We start from the raw sequence: 13,426 nt of genomic DNA on the forward strand, positions 1-13,426 counted from the left end.
TTCAGTTCAGTTCAGTCGCTCAGTCATGTTTGACTCTCCGTGACCCCATGAATCACAGCACCCCAGGCCTCCCTGTCCATCACCAACTCCCGGAATTCACTCAAACTCATGTCCACAGAGTTGGTGATGCCATCCAGCCATCTCATTCTCGGTTCTTCAATATCCGAAAATCAATCAATGTAATACACCACATTAACAAATTGAAAAATAAAAACCATATGATTATCTCAATAGATGCAGAGAAAGCCTTTGACAAAATTCAACATCCATTTATGATAAAAACCCTCCAGAAGGTGGGAATAGAAGGAACATTCCTCAACATAATAAAAGCTATATATGACAAACCCACAGGAAACATTATCCTTAATGGTGAAAAACTGAAATCATTTCCCCTAAAGTCAGGAACAAGACAAGGGTGCCCACTCTCACCACTACTATTCAACATAGTTTTGGAAGTTTTGGCCACAGCAATCAGAGCAGAAAAAGACATAAAAGGAATCCAAATCAGAAAAGAAGAAGTAAAACTCTCACTGTGCAGATGACATGATCCTCTACACAGAAAACCCTAAAGACTCTACCAGAAAATTACTAGAGCTAATCAATGAATATAGTAAAGTTGCAGGATATAAAATCAACACACAGAAATCCCTTGCATTCCTATACACTAATAATGAGAAAATAGAGAAATTAAGGAAACAATTCCATTCACCGTTGCAACGAAAAGAATAAAATACCTAGGAATATATCTACCTAAAGAAACAAAAGACCTGTATATAGAAAACTATAAAAATATAAAATGGTAGAATATTTGTAATACTCTATAACAATATAAGAAGTCACTAGAAAATTCTTTTCTACCACAACAGGTTCACAGGTTAGCGCTCACCCTTCTTTATAATCCAACTCTCACATCCATACATGACTACTGGAAAAACTATAGCTTTGACTAGATGGACTTTTGGCGGCAAAGCAATTCTCTGCTTTTTAATACGCTGCCTAAGTTTGCCATCACTTTTCTTTCAAGGAGTGTCTTTTAATTTCATGGCTACAGTCATCTGCAGTGATTTTGGAGCCCAAGTAAAGAAAGTCTGCCACTGTTTCCATTGTTTCCCCATCTATGCCATGAAGTGATGGGACCCAATGTCATGATCTTAGTTTTTTTAATGTTGAGTTTTAAGCCAGCTTTTTCACTCTCCTCTTTCACCTTCATCAAGAGGCTCTTTAGTTCCTCTTTGCTTTCTGCCATAAGGGTGGTGTCATCTGCATATCTGAGGTTATTGATATTTCTCCCAGTAATCTTGATTCCAGCTTGTGCTTCATTAATTTAAAACTTGCAAAATTGGTAGATGATTTTTTATGAATTCCATGATAGATTAATGCAGCCAATGATAAGATTTCTTTCTTCTTTTTCAATTTATCTTAGTGAGGTATATTGATCACTGGGGTATCTTTATCACCTTTTAAAAGCTAGCCATGAAATAAACTGACTTTAGATATAAACCTTCAAATCACAAAGTGTTAACCCAAGTTTTTCAAAAGGAATGAAACATACTCAATTACATTTCTACTAGTAATAATACTAGTATTTTAAGTAAAAGCAAAACTTGTTTTTAATTTTTGAATATCATTTATTTCATTTTACTTGTGCTTTAAATTTCCACTTGCATGTACTTTTTACAATGTATATTAACACATCATGAAATTGTAAAATAAATAAGCATAACATAATTTGGAGAAGCATACTTTAAAATACTTTACCGAAAAGAGGTGCCATTTGGAAAATGCAGAAGCAACTATTAACACTTCAGATGGTAACATTTTAGCTGGCATTGCTATATTTTCTTGTTAAGTTAAAATTGGAAAAGAAAGAGCAAAAATTCCTTTTTCTAAGCCATTCAAAATAAAACCATCTTATTTATATTACAGTGTTCTGGTGAAGTTTTTGCTGATGAGATTTCATCGTGAGCCCTGTAACATGCATAATATCCCATGTTTTCAGTGTGTCTCTCACATAACAGCCCTTGAAATCTCCATGACTGAGGAACTTGGTCCCACAAAACACTGACTTGCCTACTTCTGTTCTGTAGAGATAACAGTTTATTGGTTCTGTGATAATCACATGTGTGTGAATTCCTTTTCAAATATATGGCTTCCAACAGTTTCAGGGGGAAAAAAAATCCATAAGCTGTCCAAAACCCTTTTGATTTAGATCAAAGTCTCAAGAACAGTTGAGCCCAATTTAACTTTTTGTAGCACTGTATTTTCAGGTATCCAAGATACACTTTGAAAAAAAATGGTTTTACTTTGTTTCTCCCCAAACACCAATGTACATTTATCGCTACCTCCTTTACAAATCCTAAAGTTTATCTCACTGTTTTTCCCCCTCCCCCAGAGGCATGTAGAACGCAGAGTAGTATCTCTACCTATGTATCTACCTATAAGATCTTAATCAGAAATGTTGGTGTGAGCAGGCAAAACTTAAATGGGAAAAAACACCACAAAGGGGACAACAGCCTATTTACTCCTCTGCACTGGCGCTGACGGATTGGAACACAGACGCCCTGTAATTTCTGCCGACACAAGCATTGGTTCTTTGCTAGACCAGTAGAAGGATTTGATAGAACGAACACAGGCTTGGGATTCACAGAATGGGTCTTTGAGATTTACATTCTGTCTCTGTCACATTTAGCTGTAACTTTATTCCATGGTTCTTCATATATAAAGAAGGACTAAAAAAACTCTAACATAAAATTAATGAAAGCAATATATGACATAACCTATGGTAAGAGTCAAAAGGACCCTGTGAATTAAATGATCCTGTTTCACTTAATTGCCCTATCATTTGAACCATCCTCTGGCTACCACTGTAGGCATTTTTGCAATAAACAATAATTTATCCCTGCAACTTCATCCAGTTCCAACAATCCTGGAAATACGATTAGTATCTGAATACTCCCTGATCTGCTTTTGTTTGTTTGTTGTTGGGGTTTGCATAAAGAGGACAATAGTTTTGGAAATATTAAACCAATATATGGTCCATGACTCAGTAAATCATGTCCCATTACACTCCTCGGTCATTAGGTATTCGCCTTGAGTTTAACTGCATCAGGAAGAAGAGAGTGGGTTCAAAGAGGTTTTATCTCTAGGAAGCTCTCCTCCAACAGAGCTAAGAACAAGAGTGGCAGAGACAAACGAAAAGGGGTAGGACATGCCACACATAGGGCAAAAGGTGATGGCTTGCCAACTGCTACTCCCTTAATTTATTAGCAAGAGGCAATGATATCAAAGCATGAGAGAGGATAAAGTTGAAATTGGACGGGTTTTGTTCCACTGACCATTAGAGATTCTAACAGAAAATCATGTACCACAATATGAAACAGCTACAGCAAAGCAGAAACTGTGTGGAGAACATTTAGGCAGAAGGCGATCAGAGGAAGCATCCCTCAGCTCAGCAGATGCAAGTAGCCTCCCTCCTGCCTTCAGCTCCCACATGAGCATATAGAAGTGGGAAACTGTGGCATCAGAACTTTGGATGGAATGATGATTGCCGGCTTTAAATTGACTATTTATGTGCTTAAAACCTGAGGAGAGTAAGAAACCTTCAGTTGGCAAGTTTGTGTTCCCCTGATCTCCCCCTTCATTGGAAGGACTGATGCTGAAGCTGAAACTCCAATACTTTGGCCACCTGATGCGAAGAACTGATTCATTGGAAAAGACCCTGATGCTGGGAAAGATTGAAGGTGGGAGGAGAAGGGGATGACAGAGGATGAGATGGTTGGATGGCATCACTGACTTAATGGACATGAGGTTGAGTAAACTCTGGGAGTTGGTGATGGACAGGGAGGTCTGGCGTGCTACACTCCATGAGGTCGCAAAGAGTCAAGACACAACTGAGCAACTGAACTGAACTGACCTCCCCCTAAGTCTTCTAGCTCAACTACCACAAAGCAAAATAGGACCTGGAAATCAAAATATTTTAGAAAACTTTAAATTCTCCTTTTTGTAGGTATGTGTCTGACTGTTCATATGCGCCAACACAAAGGCTCTGATTGTCCCAAGAATCATATTCCCACCCAGTCAGACATCTTCCTCACTCTCAAACTATGTTAATAATGTCAAGGATGCACGCAATCAAGAAGCACAACTGAAGGGAGACACCGCAGACATCTCACGTGCCTCCTGAGGCACACTCTTTAGGGATCACGTGCATTCTCTCTGGCTCAAACTAATAGATGAAGCCTCCCAGTGAGGTCAGTAGGTCTCTTCACATAGTGAGAAGTGTTTAAGTTATGAAATATTTTGAACCAAATCTTTACAGGCCCTATGTGACAAAATATTTCCAGGAATCCATATCTCATAAATTAGAACAGAGAAATGAGAAAACAAAGAGCAGAGATGACTAATAAGATATAAATATAGACATATGGATAAACATGAATCAAAAGAAAGCTTTAGTGTCTGTATTAACATTTTACAAAGTAAATTTCACGACAAAAAATATCATGAATTTACCAAGGATTAAAAAAAACAGTCATTTCATAATGACAAAGGAGTTAACTCATCAAAAAATATAACAATTCTAAGACTTATGCACCTAACAATAGAGCATAAAAATATGTAAAGCAAAATCTGACAGAACTGTAAGGAAATATAAAAACAGGCAAATCTGTAATTAGAGTCAGAAATTTCAATACCTATCTCTCAATAATGAGTACAAAAGTAGACAGAAAATCAGTTGGGATATTGTTATGGATTAGATTGTGTCCCCACCAAAATTCTTATGTTGAATTCCTAATCCCTAGTATCTCAGAAGGTGACCTTAGAAATAGAAATTACAGATATTTGATTAACAGATACAAACTACTATATATAAAATAGATAAACAGCAGGAATTTACTGTATAGCACAGGGATTTATACCCGTTATCTTGAAACAATCTATAATGGAACAAAATCTTCAAAAAGAATGAATCACTATACTGCATACCAGAAACTAACACAATAAACTATGCTTTGATATTTTTTTAATTAAGATATGTATATATTTTTTTTTCTTTTTTATTGGAGGCTAATTATTTTACAATATTATATTGGTTGGTTTTGCCATACATTGACATGAATCCACCCCGGGTGTACATGAGTTCCCCTTCCTGAACCCCCCTCCCACCTCCCTCCTCCCCTCATCCTGAAAAGGAAATTTTTTTAAAAGTAAAAGTATCATGCTCTGACCATGATAGAATTAAATTAAAAGTCAATAGAAGTCATTACTTTTTCATTTGCTCTTTTGACACATAAACTGATTATGTGTCAGCACTTAATACATACAGTGTGGAATGTGGTGTGCAGATGATCCCTTCAGAGATTTAAAATTATGGATTTATAACAAAGAATTTGGGTCTTCCATATTAATCCAAATAAGATCTAAGCAAGAACTTTTGTAAAGTACATATAATGTCAACCATAGTACCTGGGGCTAACTTAAACAAATATGCAAGGGCCTATATACTTAAATGTGCATTATTGCTTGTTTAAAACCACAAAAAACAGAAACAATGTAAATGTCAATGTTAATTACTTTACTGAACTGAACAAAAGAGAAATGAACATGAAAAAGAAAATACAATCTCAATAAGCATTATAGCAGAAATCCATCAGTGGCTTACGTTTTACTCCAGGAAATTCTGCATTAACTAAAAACTATTCTGAAAAAGGCAAATTTTATAAGCCAAAACCATGGATTTTTGGTAAAAGTACAGTCAATAAAACATTTAAATAATCCCTTTAAGCCACACAATAGTAATAAAATTACTATCATTTTTCATAGAGATTCCAATTTACAAACTGATTTGTCATAAATTACCTGATGAAAGTTTCAATATGTCCATAAAATAAACAGGATGAGGATCAAGCTCAGTTTCCAGAGGAAGAAATCTAGGCACAGAGATAAAGAGAAAATGTGAAAGTTGGAGCTAGGAATCAGTTCTTCTAATGCTCAAAACATTTGATGACGCATAAAGGTGTGATTTACAGTGAACATTTTCTTTGATCTAGGAAATGAAGTTTTATATGTGAAAGTAGATCCTTTTATCAACACCTCTTATCACATAACTAAAAATATGTGAATAGAAAAAAACTGTTCCAAATTACATTTGGAAAATTGAGTGAAATCTATGTCGTTTATCACAATCCCAAAGTGAATGAGTTACTAATCTCAAAAAAAAAAAAAATCACAATGTCTGGTCCAAATGCACGCAAATAGCCCACTAACTTTCTCTCACATGTACCTAGTCAATTTTCTCTTCCATTTTTAAAGCCCCTGAATCCCATTACAGTGTAATCAATGTAATGAATTCAGAAATAAATAAAGGAAGCAGACTTTGCCTCACAGCAGATATTTGCATTACATCCATGAGAATTTACTGTTATTAAATTAGCTGCAGGAGGGCTTTTTTTATTGCTACCTAAATGCAAGAGAAATAGTCAAAGCAAATAAAATTCCATTTTTAACAACCAAATATTATACTAAAAAAGGTCAAATATACCTGTTTCTACTATTACATGCATGCAAATTTTGATACAGAGCAACCTTTAATTTTCAATTAAAAATGCCAATAATGCTTGACCTACATCTTAACTCTTCAGATTTCCCTAAAAATAAAGAAGACATTAAAACTGAATAATACTGAAGTTCATGTAATAAAGAAAATGATGACCTTAGTAGGCTTAATAGCATATCATTCGGTTTTTCTGCCAAGTTTATTGCCTATATTAATGCCCTCATTAACCAAAACATCAGCCAAGAGCCAAAAAGTAAGGCATGTATTGCAGTTGAAAAAAATTGAATTGTGGAGTCAGATGGAACTGATTTTGAATCCCAGCATAATCATTCACTAGCAAGGTGAATTTGAGTAAGTTACTTAGCTTCATCTGTAAAACAGAGATAATGATAGCTATTTCTTATGGTTACACAACTTAAATAAGAAGAGAATAAAACATGTGGGATGGCTTTTGCACATAATAAGTACTCAGTTGTTATTATTGTTATTAAGTTGCTACCTCATAAAACTAAAATTTTACTCACAGGAGACCATGGAGATAACAACCAAGAGCCTATTTGCTCTTGTACCCATGGCTCTAAATAGCTCGCTTTCCCTAATTCTCTGTACTAATTTTTTTAATTTACTCATCCAACATATATTTATTAAATTCCAACTGTGTGTCAGGCACTTATTTAAACATTGGGGCTATAATAGCAAGCAAACAAAAATTTTTGTTCTCAAGGACAATATAATAGGTACACAAGAATAATATGCGGTATGATAAATAGTAATGAGGGCTAAAGAATAAACGCCAAATAGGACAGGGGGGCAAAGAGTGCTGTGAGTGGGCATGAAATTTCGATGTGACCTATCTTGGCTTCCACTGAGAAACTGGCATTTGTTTAAAGACATATAGGAGGTGAAGGAAGAAGCTATATAAAGTGATAATATTGTGGTTATATTGCAAAGGCAAAGCCAGTAAGATTTGACAGACTGGATCTAGGTTATAAGAAAAGGAGAAAAATCAAGGATGACGTCAAGATATTTTGCCTCAGCAACTAGAAGAATGCAGTTGCAGTTTACCAAGATGGGAAATATTAGGAAAGCAGGAGGTTTGAGAAAAAAAACATGGGAAACTCAGTTTGGATCACACTAACTTTGAGATAACTATCAGACATGTAAGTAGAAATTTCAAGTTGTCATTTAAATACAGAAATCTGGAATTCAGAGAAAAGCCCATCCTGGAAGTGAATTTGGAAGCCATCAGACTGTTATCAACACATAATCCATGACTTGTGAAGATCCTTAGACTCATTCAGAATTGGATGTATATAGAAATTCTAAAAGGACCAAGGACTAGGAACTGAGTTCTCCATCATTCAGAAATCAGAGAATGAGAAGGGGAAATAGCCAGCAAAGATGACAAATAAGTAAATGTTAGTGGCATAGAGAAAAACACAATAAGCACCAGTGTCTAGGAAACCAACCAAGAAACAGTACATCAAAGAGAAGGAAAGGGTCAGTGGCGTCAAATGTTTTTTTGAAGGTCACATAGCATGAGGACTGAGAGTTGCCCATTGGGTTTAAAAATCTGGAATCGATTGGTACTTTAACAAGAGATGTTTCATTGGAGTTGTAGAAGTGAAACACAGGGGTAGAACTAATGAAAAGAAACTGAGGCAGGAAATATAGAGAAAGTTCTCAAAGAAGTTTACAACAAAGATAAGGAGAAAAAGTGATGGTAGCAGGAAAGAAAGTCAGTCAGGGAAAGTTTTGTTGCTGTTACCTTTAAGATAAGAGAAGTTCCAGCATGTGAAATGGTGAAACAATTCTAGGAGATGAGGGAATCTGATGATGTGGAAGAAAGAGAGGACAAGTGTTAAAACAATGACCTTGGGAACAATGAAAAAGGGATGTGAGCTGGAGTGATGTGGATGGATAATCAGAGCCAGGAAGACAGTGAACCTTAGTGCTAATGTTCACTGGAAGAGTATGTGTGGGGGTGGAATCTTAAAGAAGTTCTCTCCTGACCTCTTCTAATTTCTCAGTAATATGGAAATCAAGATTAAAAGCTGAGACAGAAGCATAATGGGTTTGAAAAAATGAAATAAGGTATGAAATAATAGTCTATGAGACAGAGAATAAAATGGACTTCAGAATGAAGTAAGACAATCTGGCAGCATTGAGAACCAGTGGAGACAAGTGACCACTAATTTAAAATAAAATCATGAACAGAAAAACAAAACATGCTATGTTACATACAGCCTTAAAAAGGAATGAAATTCTGACATATGCACAACACAATTGAACCCTGAAAACACTGTACTAATTGAAACAGTTTAGTTCAGTCGCTCATTTGTATCTGACTCTTTGCAACCCCATGGACTGCAGCACACCAGGCCTCCCTGTCCATCACCAACTCCCAGAGTTTACTCAAACTCATGTCCATTGATTCGGTGATGCCATCCAGCCATCTCATCCTCTGTTGTCCCGTTCTCCCCCTGCCTTCAATCTTTCCCAGCATCAGGGTCTTTTCCAATGAATCAGCTCTTCGCATGAGGTGGCCAAAGTATTGGAGTTTCAACTTCAGCATCAGTCCTTCCAATGAACATTCAGGGCTGATTTCCTTTAGGATGGACTGGTTGGATCTCCTTGCTATCCAAGGGACTCTCAAGAGTCTTCTCCAACACCACAGTTCAAAAGCATCAATTCTTTGGCGCTCAGCTTTCTTTATAGTCCAACTGTCACATCCATACATCACTACTGGAAAAACCATAGCCTTGACTAGACAGATCTTTGTTGGCAAAGAAATGTCTCTGCTTTTTAATATAAACAGGTCTCAAAAGAATAAATACCATATGATTCCACTCATACTAGGTACCTAGATTACCTAGACAGTAAGAGTACCTGTGAGAGCAGTCACAAGGTAGAATGGTGGTTTCTGGGGTTTGGGGGAACAAGAAATGAAAAGTTATTATTTAAAAGCTGTTGTCTGAAGTTATTGTTAGAATACCAGTTTGGGAAAATGAAAAAGTCCTGGAGATTGGTGGTAGTGATGGCTGGAAAATAATGTGAATGCACTTAATGCCAATGAATTGTATACTTCAAAATGGTTAGAATGGTAAGTTTTATGCTACACATGTTTTATCACAGGTCCTTCATCATTCATAAAACATAAAGCAAAATCAGACATCAGGGTTGTGTTTTTCTCTCTAGCCATGTTCAGGTATATAGCCATAGAACAGGAGGAGTTCAGTTCAGTTCAGTTCAGTCGCTCAGTCGTGTCCGACTCTCCGCGCATCTAAATAACACTGTTGTTTTACTTTCTGAAGTCAAGTAAAAAGTCATTATAAGGATAAATTGTGTAACTTAAGACCAAAAAGTAAGGAAATGAGGACACAAAGTGGGTTTCAGGCACTAAAATTCTGTGGAATCATACCTGATCGGACTGGAAGATTACTGGAGTTGAGATAATTTGAGAACATAAGCTGAAAAAAAAAAAAAAAACAGAGATGATTTTCAGGGAGAAGGGTGCTTGAAATTAAGATTATGGGAATATTAAATTATGTGTACTGACAGAGCCTAAAACATGACCAGGGGAGTAAAAAATTTAGGGATTACTGAGGACAAACGTCCAGAGAAGGCAATGGCACCCCACTCCAGTACTCTTGCCTGGAGAATCCCATGGAGGGAGGAGCCTGGCGGGCTATAGTCCATGGGGTCGCTAAGAGTTGGACACAACTAAGCGACTTCACTTTCCCTTTTCCGTTTCATGCATTGGAGAAGGAAATGGCAACCCACTCCAGTGTTCTTGCCTGGAGAATCCCAGGGACGGGGGAGCCTGGTGGGCTTCCGTCTGTGGGGTCACACAGAGTCGGACACGACTGAAGTGACTTAGCAGCAGCAAAGGACAAACATCACTAGAGAAGGGCAGGTCAAGGAACTGCTGGGTCAGGGTTTTGGACGTAAAGACCTATGCAGACAGTGAGACTATCGAGAATTACAGCAGTATTATTGTAAAGAGTGTCAGTAAGCCAAAAGCTAAAATCTTCCAAGAATAAAAGTGTGGGTGTGGGTGAAACAGATGGTGGCAACAGATGATTGCAATCAGGAAGAGTAGGGGGCAGTAATGCAGTCTGATGAAATACGATTTAAAGCTGAGTGTCTGCAAGGAGAAGGAGGGATGATTGGAATCCTCAAAGAGAACACAGACTCCATCTGCAGGTCCAGCAGTAGAAAATGCGTGAAAGAAAATACAGCTCCCACTTGGGAGGGCTGCAGGGGAAGAAGTGCCCAGATCCAGTTAGAACACAGCATTAATGTCATGTTCAGGAAAGAGGTCAGTGATAAGGGCAGTTTGCAGCGACTGGTCTAATCAGCCAAGGACCACGAGTTGCAAAACTGCAGTCTGACAAAATCAGATTTATTGACTTGATTCAGTGAAAAAGGCACTCAGAGGAATCCTGGAACACCCCTTTCAACAAGAGGGAGGAAGAAAGCGTGCTTTGTAGGGCTGGGTTCCTGCTGAAGGATTCAGAGGAGGGACTGAGGGGAGCCAGGATCAGTGCTACATCCCTCCAGTTTCTCAGGTGGAACGCGGAGAAGCAAGCACTAACTCGGGCTTCTCTGGTGGTTCAGCTGGTAAAGAATCCGCCTGCAACACGGGAGACCTGGGTTCGATCCCTGGGTTGGGAAGATCCCCTGGAGAAGGGAAAGGCTCCCCACTCCAGTGTTCTGGCCTGGAGAATCCCATGGACTGTATAGTTCATGGGGTCGCAAAGAGTCGGACACGACTGAGTGACTCTCACTTCACTTCACTTCACGCATTAACTAGGGATCAGGGGATGTTATGAGGTGAGGGTTGCTGAGTGATTGGGTGTCCCCAGTAATAAATGAGGACCGTGAAGTAGGTCCAGGATGTAATGGGTAAGAAAGCAATAGTCATTCGAAGAAGGGAGCCTTGTGGCATTTCAAGGTTGCCACCTCCTATTCGCTTTGCTGTTGGCTTTAGCTTTGTCTGACTTCCCAGCCCGATGAACAGCATGGATTTTTTTTTTTTTTCTCTTTTCAGTCTGAGCTGATATTTACTCTTTCAGTCCCAGACAGTCTCACTCCTTCACTGAACATGATTCCAGAAAGCACGCTGGAGGAGATTCAGCAGAAGGAGAAGGAGGGAGAGCCGGGGCCATAACAGACACATCTGGACAAAGAGGATTGAAGTTTAGGAAATGCGTGCTGACCTGGAAAGCATGGACGTCTTGTCCTGATCACTTAAACCTACTGTCCTGTGATGCTTCATGGAGGGAAGGGATGGGGTTGGGCAGGCTGAGTACTCTGGGAGTACTCAGGGACCCGAAGCCCTGCCTCACCTCTGCTGTGAGGGCCCTACAGCAAGGTGGGCTTCTTTGGAGCACTATGGCCCTCTCTTGATTTCCATGAGGAAGCAGAAAATAAAAGGGAGAAAACATCGGGAATGGGTGTTGCCTCATAGTGAAGAGAACTAACAACAGAGAAGAAATAAAGATTAAAAATGTATAAAACATATCACATTTCAAAGTACACAACAATTTGGAATTATGTGATATCAAGGTAAATAACGTAATACACAGCATGTTCCCTGAAGTCATCATAGTGTTATACCAGGGGATGATTAATATTCTTAATGGTGTCCCGGAATTACCAATAAAAGGGGAAATTATGGTGAGTGTGCTCTTTACAAGGCAATAAGATAGAACCAGAATATATTTTCTGTTTCCTTCTGTTCACAATAAATAATCCATCTCTTCTTCTTCACTAGTTTCTTCCTCATCAAATTTATTTGGAAAAGACACCCATCAAGAAATACTGCCATACAGAACACTTGGCTCCACAGACAGACTGCTAACCCAAAGGCTGTCCAGTGAGTGGACCAGAACATGCCAAGTCTCCAAGTTCACAGTCCGTCCCTCAACACGTGGTAACAGAACAGGTTCCTTCCACCAGCGCCACCCTTAAGAGAAACATGCTGGAAAATTAGAAACAAAGAAAACAGTCCCTGCCTATGGGCGCTCACAGTCTAGCACAGATTTGTAACAGTAAACATTTCACAATTCACTTAGTACTTTCATGTGCATTCTCCCATTTGGTCCTCACAAATATCCTGTGAAGATATTAATGTGTAACCTCATTTTGCAGTGACAGAAACTATGCTTCAGGGAGTTTAAGAAACTTGTCCAAGGTAACATTACTAATGAGCAGAGTTGTAGATGTTGTTTAGTCACTAAGTCCTGGCTGGCTCTTCCATGACCCTGTGGACTGCAGCCCAGCAGGGTCCTCTGTCCATGGGATTTCCTAGGCAATACTGGAGTGGTTTGCCATTTCCTTCTCCAAGGATCCTCCCAACACAGGGATCGAATCTGCACCTCCTGCATTGCAGGCGGAATCTTTACTACTGAGCCACCAAGGAAGCCCTAATTAGTAAAGACTGCGCTTCAATTTGGATTTCAAGCTTCACATTTGAACAATTCTTTGGCCAGAGGAGGAGCAGGGAGAGATTACATGAGTGTTTTAGGAAGGGCAACCATAACTCAGCTTCCTGCATATAATCAGGGCACAGAAGACTGATAAGACAGATCAAGAGAATGAGAAGGTGTCTGCACCTCAAACACAGGAGAGATACAGGAAGCAGCCACACTCAGCCACTGGCTAAGACACACTTCCATTTGGTTTCTTCTCTTTCTGAGCAGAATGGATAAGTTCTAGCCTTGTAGTAGGTCTTACTTAGGCAGTATTCATCTGAGTTTGACCTCAAAATAATAGACTCACGTTATTGGTCTGATTTGACTTGAACCATAGTCTTAAGTCTTAACACATTGTGTTTATATTGGCCAAATCATATAAGCTCATTTC

The 13,426-nt window shown here is 38.5% G+C and overlaps 1 long non-coding RNA gene across 1 annotated transcript in view; it reads right to left on the reverse strand.

Moving 5' to 3' along the window:
- Positions 1–5,857: 5,857 nt before the first annotated feature.
- LOC148777018 (uncharacterized) overlaps positions 5,858–13,426 on the reverse strand; it is a 127,716-nt gene continuing 120,147 nt past the window's right edge. The window contains exons 2-3 of the long non-coding RNA XR_016037954.1: positions 9,978–10,026; positions 5,858–5,930 (exon numbers count right to left, since the gene is read on the reverse strand). This is a non-coding gene — a long non-coding RNA (uncharacterized LOC148777018). The remainder of the gene's footprint in view (positions 5,931–9,977; positions 10,027–13,426) is intronic.

The sequence above is a fragment of the Moschus berezovskii genome, chromosome 8 (genome assembly GCF_049115385.1).
Source record: "Moschus berezovskii isolate FMDL1 chromosome 8, NW_MosBer_1.0, whole genome shotgun sequence".
Classification (NCBI taxonomy): Eukaryota; Metazoa; Chordata; class Mammalia; order Artiodactyla; family Moschidae; genus Moschus; species Moschus berezovskii.